The sequence below is a fragment of the Equus caballus genome, chromosome 1 (genome assembly GCF_041296265.1).
Source record: "Equus caballus isolate H_3958 breed thoroughbred chromosome 1, TB-T2T, whole genome shotgun sequence".
Lineage (NCBI taxonomy): Eukaryota > Metazoa > Chordata > Mammalia > Perissodactyla > Equidae > Equus > Equus caballus.
In genome coordinates, this window is record NC_091684.1 from 143329714 (window position 1) to 143341137 (window position 11424).

The window sequence follows — 11424 nt, forward strand, 5'->3', positions numbered from 1 at the left end:
GTGCTTGACTCTGTCTGTCTATCTATCTTTATGAAATAGGCGTCATTTCCCCATTTTACAGAGAAGGAAACCAAGGTTTAGAGATTTAGAGAGATGTATCTTGCCCAAGTTTATATAATTATTAGGCGCCAGAAGTTGGGATTTCAGCAGAGACGGTCTGACTCCAGAGGGCACATCCTTATCCGCTAGGGAAATCTGAAGAACATTTCTATGCAAGGGCCTAATATGATAAGGATTTTTTAAATGGGTGGTGGGAGAGGATGGTGGATGGGGAAAGAATTCCAGGCAGAGTGCCCAGTACAGATGCAGTCCTGGAAGCCTATTAAAATGGTGAAAATGCAGTGGGGAGCCATATTTTGTAAAGCCTGTCTTTGCTTTGTAATTACTAGGCAATGGTTGGATGGGAAGCAGCATGGCATGCTGTTTAAGAAGATTGGAGTCAGTATCTGCCACTTCCTGGCTATGTGACACCAAGCAAGTTACTTAATCTCTCTGTGCCTCAGTTTCCTCATCTATAAAATGAGAACATACCTCTTTCACAATGATATTATGAAGATTAAATGGGGTAATGTACATGAGGCATTTAGCATAGTGTCTTTAAATAATGGTAGCTTTTTTATTAACTACCAGCCTTTTGACTAATGAGACAAGTTAATATTTTTGAGCACTTGAATGTGTCAGACATTGCACCAAACACTGCACATGCATCATTTAATCTTTCCAACAACAGCTGTATGAGATAGGTCCTATTATCTCGTCCATTTACAAAGGATGAACCTGGGAATGCCATTGCTGATTCCAGCGTCTGATCCCAGAGCTCTTAGCTACTCTGTTTCACTGTCTCTCTTTACACTACGCCGCTTAGAAGTTTCATCAAGATTTGATGTAAGTAGGTTGATAGCATGGTTCACTGGCAAGAGATATTTGGAACAAGTGGGCTTTGTAACAACCCCATCATTTGTACCAAGGAAATGATAGCCAAATTCTTGGGTTTTATACCTCTTCAAGGGCCCTTACCTCTTGCTTGAGGTCTATGGTTTCACTTTATGTATACCCTTTTACCAGCCATTCCATGAACATATTTTATTTTTCTACATATTTGTGAAAAGCTATATAAATTAGCTTTTGCTGCATAACAAACCACCCCAATATTTAGTGACTTAAAACCACAATCATTTCTTTAGCTCATGGTTCTGTGGGTTGGCAAACTGGGTTGGGCTCAGCCAGGTGATTCTTCTTTTGGTCTTGGCTTGGCTAACTCTTGTGTTTGAAGCCAGCCGACAAATCTGCTGGGGCTAGTTGATCTGATACAGTGTTCAGCTGGGATGACTCATTTCCACCCCTTCATTCTCTCGTTTTCTAGGATGCTAGCCAGGACTCGTTCTTATGGTGGTGGAAGAGCTCCAAGAACTACAAGAGAGAGGACAAACTCTAACATGCAAGCGTTTTTTAAGTCTCTGCATTTTTCATGCTTGCTATTTGTCTCAATGACCAAAACAAATCACATGGCCAAGCCCAGAGTCCGTGTGGGAGGAGACAGGGCACATGAAAAATTTGAGTATATTACCGCAACAATCTACCACCCAGGCTTTGCAAAGTCAGCCACAGTGGCTCCACAGAGCATCTTTATTGACACAGGCTTAGAATGATACTAGACGAGGCATCTTCTGTGGAGTAGCACTGAGCATCCAGCTTACTTGAGAGCAGTTAGACATCCTCTTGGTGTGGCTGTGGAACCAGAACGTGACATGACACATCAGGGACCACACACCCAAGTTGTCTTCTTCACACCTCCCATGCCCAGCCCTTGAATCTGAAGGAGGCACTTGTCAGAGATAGCATTCTAGTAGCTAGTGAGGGCTGAGCTATAGAATGACTAATTTATTTTTATCTTCCACCTTCTCTGTGCCCTGAGGCTGGCATAGCCTAGAGAAATAGCCGTTACATCCATTAGAATTTATAGAGCCCTTAAAGTACCTTGGCAAAGGTATCTGCAGCCCCACTCCCCCCTAATCACTATCATTCCAAAGGGCCACTAAGCTGATCTTGTTTATCCTTGAAATCAGATCATAATGGTATCATCACACAAACTCTCTAGAGTAATAAGTTTTAGGCTTAAACATTCAACTTAGTTGCTGTATCAATGGTTTCCATAGTTTAATTTTTCCTCAACTGTATGTTATATCCCATTTTATTTCATGAAGAAAGAAAATGCTGTAGGGTATCTGAGGACCTTGGTATCTGGTACCAAATTGGACGCATGTAATGTTATCACCCATTACTCAATGCTGGTCGTCCTGGGGAACTACAATAAAAGGTGTGGTGGAAACAATTTTTTAAAAGTGCTTCTTTTCCTCCTGTAATTTCAATATAAGTGGTGGTATAATAATAAAATCCACCAAAACACAGAAAATTCCTTAGCTCTTTGTAAACATCTTAAATAATATGGTAATACTTTCATACCATGAAACTTCAGGCTCAAAGCAAAAGATTCCAAAGGAATGAGATGATTATGCCTGTCAGGGCTCAGCCTTGCTCACCACTGCTGTTGCTGTGTGTATTCAAGTTATGGATTTTGCCCTTCTGTGACTTCAATTTTGGTTCCACAGGCCTTGTGTGGAGAGGGCTTTTTTGTGTATGTGGTTTTCTTAGACTTTCTGCAGATACTTTTAATTGAGGGGTAGAGGATTCTAGCTCCCTAGGGACATTCTGTTGACATTAAACCCTAAGCTTACTTCGTTCCAATAAGCCTTTGTGAACCTCCTTCTATTCCGGGTCTGTGCTTGGCTGTACATACATGGAGCCCTGACCTCTGGGAACTTAGAATCTGGTGGAATTCAGTGAAAGAGGCAGGTCTGTGGGCTAAAAGAATATGATAAAGACACCAAGAAGAAGTACCCAGAAAAGAGGGGTTAATTTTTGCAGGGGGCAGGAGATGAGAGAGGTGATGCTTAAGGGATGTTTTAGAAGAAGAACATTGAAGGACATTGCACATGCCTTGTCGAAAATTGAAGACTAGAAAGGCTGAATGGATGAGTATGTCTGGAGAAATGGTAGACTAAATAGTTTGAGGACTACAAAATATGCTTAGCAGAATATCTAAACTATCTAAATATGCTGAACAAAACGTTGACTATGTCATAATTTTTAAATAAAAAGATGAACATACAGGAAGTAGGGGAAATTCTCCAAGGTTAAGAATGGAACAGGAGGAGGAGTCCAAAGAGGTAAGTGAGGACTAAAGTTGCTGCTTATTTATTGCCAATTACCACCAGATTCCAGATGACTGGGAGCTCTGGCTTCAGTAGCTGTGCCCACATGCAAGGGAGGCAGGCAAAAAGGCCTGCACGGCATGGGAGGCCTGTTGGGGACTCCTCTGTAAAACTAGGACCCATGGAGAGCACAACCTCAAAGGAAAGGTGAATCAGAGAAAATATCCACTCCATGGAAGCAGACAGCAAAGAACTTTGACTGATTCAGACTGGCTGTTCAGAACATGGCAACACACCAGCTTTTACATGGATTTGGGGCCTGAATTCGCAGAATTTGCATGGCCTGAATAACCATAAACTGAGAACTTTAGTTTAAAGCAGACCTGGCAGGCATGAACACAGATCTCTGGAGGAACCCACATTCAATCCATACTGTAAATAATTCCCATAGGCTAAATCCCAATGAACATGAACTCATAAGGAGCTCACAAAATATACGAGGAAATAGAACATCATGAGTGAGAGTGAACAGAAGCAGCCAGTAACAGCAATGACCTCACATATTTAACATGTTTAAAGAAATAAAAGGAGACAATGACATGAGTAAGGTGTAAGAGACTATCAAAAATGACCTGACATGAAACTACAAGACTTTCTTGAAAGAAATTTATGATGACATAAAGAGATGGAAAGACATTCCATGCACATGGATTGGAAGAATAAACATAGTTAAAATGTCCATACTACCTAAAGCAATATACAGATTCAATGCTATCCCAATCAGAATCCCAAGAACATTCTTCACAGAAATTGAACAAACAATCCTAAAATTCATATGGGGGAACAAAAGACCGCGAATTGCTAAAGCAATCCTGAGCAAGAAAAACAAAGCCAGCGGAATCACAATCCCTGATTTCAAAACATACTACAAAGCTACAGTGATCAAAACAGCATGGTACTGGTACAAAAACAGGTCCACAGATCAATGGAACAGAATTGAAAGCCCAGAGATAAAACCACACATCTATGGACAGCTAATCTTCGACAAAGGAGCAGAGGGCCTACAATGGAGAAAAGAAAGTCTCTTCAACAAATGGTGCTGGGAAAACTGGACAGCCACATGCAAAAGATTGAAAATTGACCATTCTTTTTCACCACACACCAAAATAAACTCAAAATGGATCAAAGACCTAAAGATTAGGCCTGAGACAATAAGTCTTTTGGAAGAGAATATAGGCAGTACACTCTTTGACATCAGTTTCAAAAGAATCTTTTCGGACACTGTAACTCCTCAGCTGAGGGAAACAATAGAAAGAATAAACAAATGGGACTTCATCAGACTAAAGAGCTTCTTCAAGGCAAGGGAAAACAGAATTGAAACAAAAAAACAGCTCACTAATTGGGAAAAAATATTTACAAGCCACTTATCCGACAAAGGGTTAATCTCCATAATATACAAAGAACTCACACTGCTTAACAACAAAAAAACAAACAACCCGATCAAAAAATGGGCAGAGGACATGAACAGACATTTCTCAAAAGAAGATATAAGGATGGCCAATAGACACATGAAAAGATGCTCATCATCGCTAATCATCAGGGAAATGCAAATCAAAACTACACTAAGATATCACCTTACCCCCGTTAGATTGGCAAAAACATCCAAAACCAAGAACGACAAATGTTGGAGAGGTTGTGGAGAAAGAGGAACCCTCATACACTGTTGGTGGGAATGCAAACTGGTACAGCCACTATGGAAAACAGTATGGAGATTTCTCAAAAAGTTAAAAATAGAAATACCCTATGACCCAGCCATCCCATTACTGGGTATCTATCCTAAGAACCTGATAACAGATATCTCAAGAGTCCGTTGCACCCCTATGTTCATCGCAGCATTATTTACAATAGCCAAGACGTGGAACCAGCCTACATGCCCAGAAACTGATGATTGGATAAAGAAGATGTGGTATATATACACAATGGAATACTACTCAGCCATAAAAAAAGACGAAATTGGCCCATTCACAACAACGTGGATGGACCTCGAGGGTATTATGTTAAGTGAAATAAGTCAGTCAGAGAAAGACGATCTCTATATGACTCCACTCATAGGTGGAAATTAGTATATTGAGAAGGAGATCTGATCGGTGGTTGCCAGGGAAAAGGGGGGGTGGGGGGAGGGTACGGAGGGGGAAGTGGTGTACCCACAACATGACTAACAAAAATGTACAGCTGAAATCTCACAAGCTTGTAATCTATCATAACATTAATAAAAAAATAAAAAAAAAAAAAATAAAATAAAATAAAAAAATGACCTGACATGAAATATTTGAAAAAGTACTAAATGGAATGTCTGGAAATAAAAAAAAATAATAACTGAAATAAAAAATTCAATGAAATAATAACCCTAAACTGAAAAATGCAGAAATCCATCGACAGCGGAAGGGATAAATAAACTGTAGTATATTCATGCAGTGGAATATTACAATGCAATGGAAAAGCACAAACTACCACTAATGTGACAATGTGGATAAACATCATTGTCCTAACGAAGCAAAAAGGTGCCAGATACAGAGCTTACATGCTATATGGTGCGTAGGAAGTTCAAAAATAGGCAAAGCCAATCTGTAATCATTGTGGCAGAAGAGTGGCTAACTCATGTGGGAAGGTATTGATTGAGAAGAGGCATGAAGGAGCAGGCTTGGGTGCTGGAAATGGTCTATATCTTGATATGGATGGTGGGTACATGAGTGTGTGCACTGTAAAAGATCATCAGGCTGTACACTTAAGATGTGTGCTTTTACTGTGGTAAATGTGAGTTATGCCTTAATATAAAAGAATAAAAACCTTAATGGCCCTATCTTCTAGTTCCTTCCCTATACACCTGCCCAAGACCAGATTAGATGCAGCCAAAGAGAAAATTAGTGAACTGGAACTGAATAAAATATACAAAATTCAGCACAGACCCAAAAATGACAGACATTAAGAGACATGGAGGCTAGAGTGAGGTCCATGTTGAGCTCTAGAAGCTGAAATGGATGAACAATTTCTACAAAAGATACAAATTCTTTGGTTCAGAATGTCTAATGAACTCCATGCAGGATGAATAAAAGAAACCCACACCTAAACACATCACAGTAAAATTACAAGACAAAGACAAAGAAAAGATCCCCAAAGCAGCCAGGATGAAAATACGGATTGTCTACATAGAACTGTCCATTGGACAGAGGAAACTGGTAATACGGCAAGTTAGGGGATAAAGGGATGATACCATCAATGCCTTGAAAAGAAGGTAGTTCTCAATCTAGAATTATAAACTGCAGGAATAAGGGCAGAATAATTTTTTTTAATAGATTTTATTTTTTTCCCTTTTTCTCCCCAAAACCCCCCCGTACATAGTTATATATTCTTCTTTGTGGGTCCTTCTAGTTGTGGCATGTGGGACGCTGCCTCAGTGTGTTTTGATGAGCGGTGCCATGTCCGCGCCCAGGATTCGAACCAACGAAACACTGGGCCGCCTACAGCAGAGCGCACGAACTTAACCACTCGGCCCCGGGGCCAGCCCTAGGGCAGAATAATTTTTAAAAATCAGGGGAACAAAGCAAAACTGCAAAAGACATTTCACTACCGATAGACTGTCACTTAGGGATTTTTCTAAATGATGTACTCTTGAAAGAAGAAAAATGAATGAGAAGGACTGAGATGCAAGAAGGAAGGAGGAGCAAAGGAAATGTTAAATATCAAGGTATATATATACAAAATAGGAACGATTCAATACCATTTTATATATATGATAAATATAAATAGAGAGAGAGTAAAGAAAGGGCTAGAGTACTGTGCAGGGTAGGAGACTTACCCAAAAGCAGGGCACATCGACTAAAGTTAGTTGAACTGAAGCTGAATCACCCTTCCACTAATTCCACCTGTTTTAAGGTCATTGTACTTCCTGAGTTGGGAGTTTGGTCAGATTTCATGGAATTCCTAGAATTGCCGCTGAACCACTGACCTTGTTAGACCAATCAATTCTGCCACGTCTGATCATTGTCAGTTCCCCTTCAGGATAATTGTTGAAAACAGCAATCCCATAATAAGATAAAAACAGATTTCATTCTTATAATGCAAGTAAAGCCTAGAGATTAATTAAAAACAGATTTTATTCATTTACATAATTAGGAAATTATTTGCAACATCAGTCCTAATGACTTGGATTTGTTTGACAAATGTGATGATTTGTTCCGGGATAAATATGTATCCTTTGTAAATACTTTTGATATCGATGGAGGGAAGGGACCTTTAAGGAGCAAACGACACGAATGCCTGCCCTTGGAGGAGCCCTAAGTGCTATAGATACAAGAGGCCTTCCTCTCAGTCCCTGACGGGTGAGTACAGCACCCTGGAGAGGATGAAGAGAGTGGTTGCTAGTAGCCTCAGCCAATAATTCGTGAATCTATTTTCTTGGCATTCTGCTGTTGCTGTTGTAATGAGTGACTGGTGATTTGAAACCTGGACTTCAGTTTTCTAGTTCTTTCACAACCCCACTGATCCCTTTCATCTTAAACATTCCTTTAGTGGCCTTTAATTCCTTAGCGAATCTTTTAATCTAAATAAAAATTTCAGTTTTTATACCTTCAAGAGATGGCTCAGATCTCACCTTCTCTGTAATTCCTGCCCTGAATTCCCCGGAAGGATTAACCATACCCTCCTCCACGCTCCCCTGCTACTCATCTCTCTCTATGGCAATTATTTGTTTGTAAGTAGACGGAGAACTCAGGGAAGGCAGAGACTGTGAGCTTCTCATTTCTCCATCCGCAATGATTGAGCAGATTAATGCTTGTTACATTGAAAAGGAATTATTTCCATTTGAACAGAATCGTGGCGTATGTGAAGCTGCACCTGATGAAGACAACGATGGAGCATTATGTTTCTATCGTGCTTTATCTCTTCAAGAGCAGTTCCAATGACCTCCTCTTGTTGCCTCTGCCCCCATTAGATAGGTAGAGCAAATATGCAAACCCTCATTTGATAGATAAAAAGCCCAAGAAGAGAAAGTTTAAGTGGCTCACACAAGGTCCTGCCGTGCGTGCAGAGGGTGAGCCAATGGTGAGGGTGGCAGACGGGAAATAATAAGGAAGAAGGTTTCTACTCCTCAGAGAAATCACTTCATTAATTTTCTCTCCATTTAAATCCAGCTCCACCTTCTCCAGTCCTTTTCTTCGTGGGATCAAAGAAGCAGCCTTTTGATGGAAGGAAGACACACCACAGAGATGCTGAATGTGAGCTGACCCTCACGTGGGGACCATTTTCCTGCAGAAGCGGCAATAATCATAATCATAATGCTTGCTTGAACTTGGCACTTTTCTTCTCTTCAGCATAGAGTCTGAAATTACCCGCTGATGCCTTCAGCGTTGCAGTGGGCTGCTGAACAGAGGAGAGGCTGGGGGCAGCGAAGTGTGTTATTGTGGAGAAATTCTCAAAGCTCTCAGGGCTGTGAATGGCTTTGGTGAATAAGCCAACCTGGGGCAGTCCAATAGGTGGGGTGATAAGTAGGAAGCTGTGATATTGTTTCTATAGAGGGAGTGGGCTGGAGATCTCTCAGGGGCTGCGTTGTGTTTAAGCCACTGGGCAGAAAGGCCCAGAAGAGGACCCCGCCAAATCTTTAGACTTAAACAAACAAAACCCTACTTCTCAGGGACCCCAGGAACACCTGGAAATCTAGTTTTATAGAGGATTGGAAGCATTGGTAAAAATGAATAACTCTTTGCCTTCTTTTTCCATAAACAATGTCACACACATATAGGAGGCTTCTCAGGCATTGATTTTCTTTGGTGTGAATGTAACCCATTTCTCTGGCGATGTCTGTCCCGGAATAATGCAGTGTTTTTTTCCCCGTGCAAAAAAGGAGAAATCCTGAGAATTTAGGAAGCTTGAAGGGAACTGTTCTTCAATCTATTTCTTTTGGCAATGGATGGGATAGATTTCAGTAGCACAGACCTCTTCGACATCAGCCAGGCTCCATTTCTTTCTTCTTTTTTTTAATCTTTATTGAGATAGAATTGACAGATAACATTGTGTAAGTTTAAGGTGTATAACGTGTTGATTTGATACCTTATATATCGAACCAGTAGCACTTTCAACTTGCAGCCTTTTGTCTGAGCTGCTCTCACGAGTTCCATTAGAACAGGACGGTTGAATCCAGGTGGCAGGGGATGTGTTTCAGGAGAACATCTTTCTTTATCAGGGTTCCTGAGCTCCAGTGTACATAAAATATTGATGCCACCTGCCACGCCTGTTCTGATTGATCTGGGGTAGGGACTTTTCGAAGCCCCCATGATGCAGCCAATATGGAAGTCTTTGGACTGTTCTCCCTGTCAGGGGTCCCAAACCATCCCAGTCACCACAGGGGCATTTGAGCACACTCGGTGGGTCATACAGTGTTAGGCTGATTGAAGGAGTGGCTGTCAAATCTGCCCACGAGTTCTGTGTCCGCCCTCCCTCTAGCTGAGAGGACAGGTGTGTAGGCTTCTGCCCTAACCAGGAGCAGGTGACATATGCCTAAGGGAGCCATTCACCCAGAATCGGCATTTTGGGCCTCAGGTTGCTGCCTGGGTTTTTCTCTCCAGCTTGGCCCTGACTTCCAGTTTCTGACCTGCTACTCTATGTTGTCCTTCTGCTTGACTGCCTCCCTGACTTGGTCCAAATCCCTATTCAGATTACTCACCTGACTCCATATGACCCACAAAGAAGCAGTAAAGAGGGAAGAAGCAAAGGAAGACTCTCCCTATTAAGCACCTACGTTGTGCCAAGTGGCAGGAAAAGAGAGATGAAGCAGACCAGCGCCTGTCCTCCGGGAGCTCACAATCTAATCAGGAGACAGGTGTGACAATAAGGGTCCCACGAAGTGTCTCAGAGGCTGCTATAATACTGTATGGACCGGTGCAGGCAGAAAGGAGGGAGAGGTCAGCGCTGTAGCGGCAAGGGTGACTTAGAGAAAAGGTGGAAAGTCTTCACGGAGGAGGTGACAGCAGAGCTGAGTCGGGCAGAGAGAAGTGGGTGGAAAGAGGTGAAGGAACAAGACAGCCTAGCATGCTCGTGTTCTTGCTCATGCTCATGCAGTCCTTCCGTATTCCTGCGGTATGGAGGTTGAGGAGGGGCAGTAAGAGATGAGGCGGGAGAGATGGTCAGAGACTGGGTTGTGGGGGCCTGGTGAGACAGGCGAGGAAGTACAGACTAAAGCTGGGGGAACGGCCTCAGGTTGGAGCTGGCCTCAAGGAGGAGCTGGACGTCAAGTCACAGTGTGCAGAGGGGCATGGCATGCTTGGGCTTGACTTGGGCTGCACTGCTATCAGAGGGCCACAGAATGTCCTGGCGGTAGTGGTATTTGAGGCTAGGTGTTGGTGGCCTGTTCATTTGGAAGAAGACCTTAGGCTGTGGTTGTAGGGACAAGACACAGGGTCCACCCTGCACGATAGGGCTGCCCAACACAAGGCCAAATGTCAAAGCCGCAGAAAAATGAACTGGGGTTCATGGAAGGAGCAGCCTGGCTGTGTAGACTGGGCTAATCCAGCTGGAGTAGGGCAAGTGTGGCTTAGGAGTTTCACCTATGGAGACCCACTCTAGGCAGCAGAACAATTCCGGGTCCCACGTGACAGTAGAGGGGAGACAGCTAAAGTGCTCTCTCACCTGCTCAGGCTAGCTCGCAAATTCGGTGGAACAGAACCGCAGCTGGGGAGGCAGGACTGGGGAAGATAGAGGCTAACGTGGAGATTTCAGAGCAAAAGTGGTTCCAGTTTGAGTGAAGGAGGCCTGTCTTTGTTCCCCAATAATGCCAAACTTTCTGCTCTGTGCCCTACACAAGTATTTCCTCTGTCAAGAGCTCTCCCCTCGCTCTGATTTCAGCCAAGAGCTGTCAGGCCTGAGGGCCAGTCCATAGTGCTGAAAACCCAGAATCAGCAAGGGAAACGTCCTCACTCTCGGCCGAGCCAGCCAGGAGCTCTCTCTCCAGAGCTCTGCCTGCTCAGAGGGAGAACTGGAACAGGCTGTCCTCTCCAAGGATTCCTCGCTTCCTCTAAAATAATCCTCTGGATAGGGGCAGGCCTCGCCTCCTTCTCTGTGAAAGGAAATTCCAGCTCCCCAGGGAACCAGCCTGTACCCTTGTCCTGTTACCTAAATAATCACTTTGTGAGGATTTTCAGAATGGTTTATGAGGAATCTG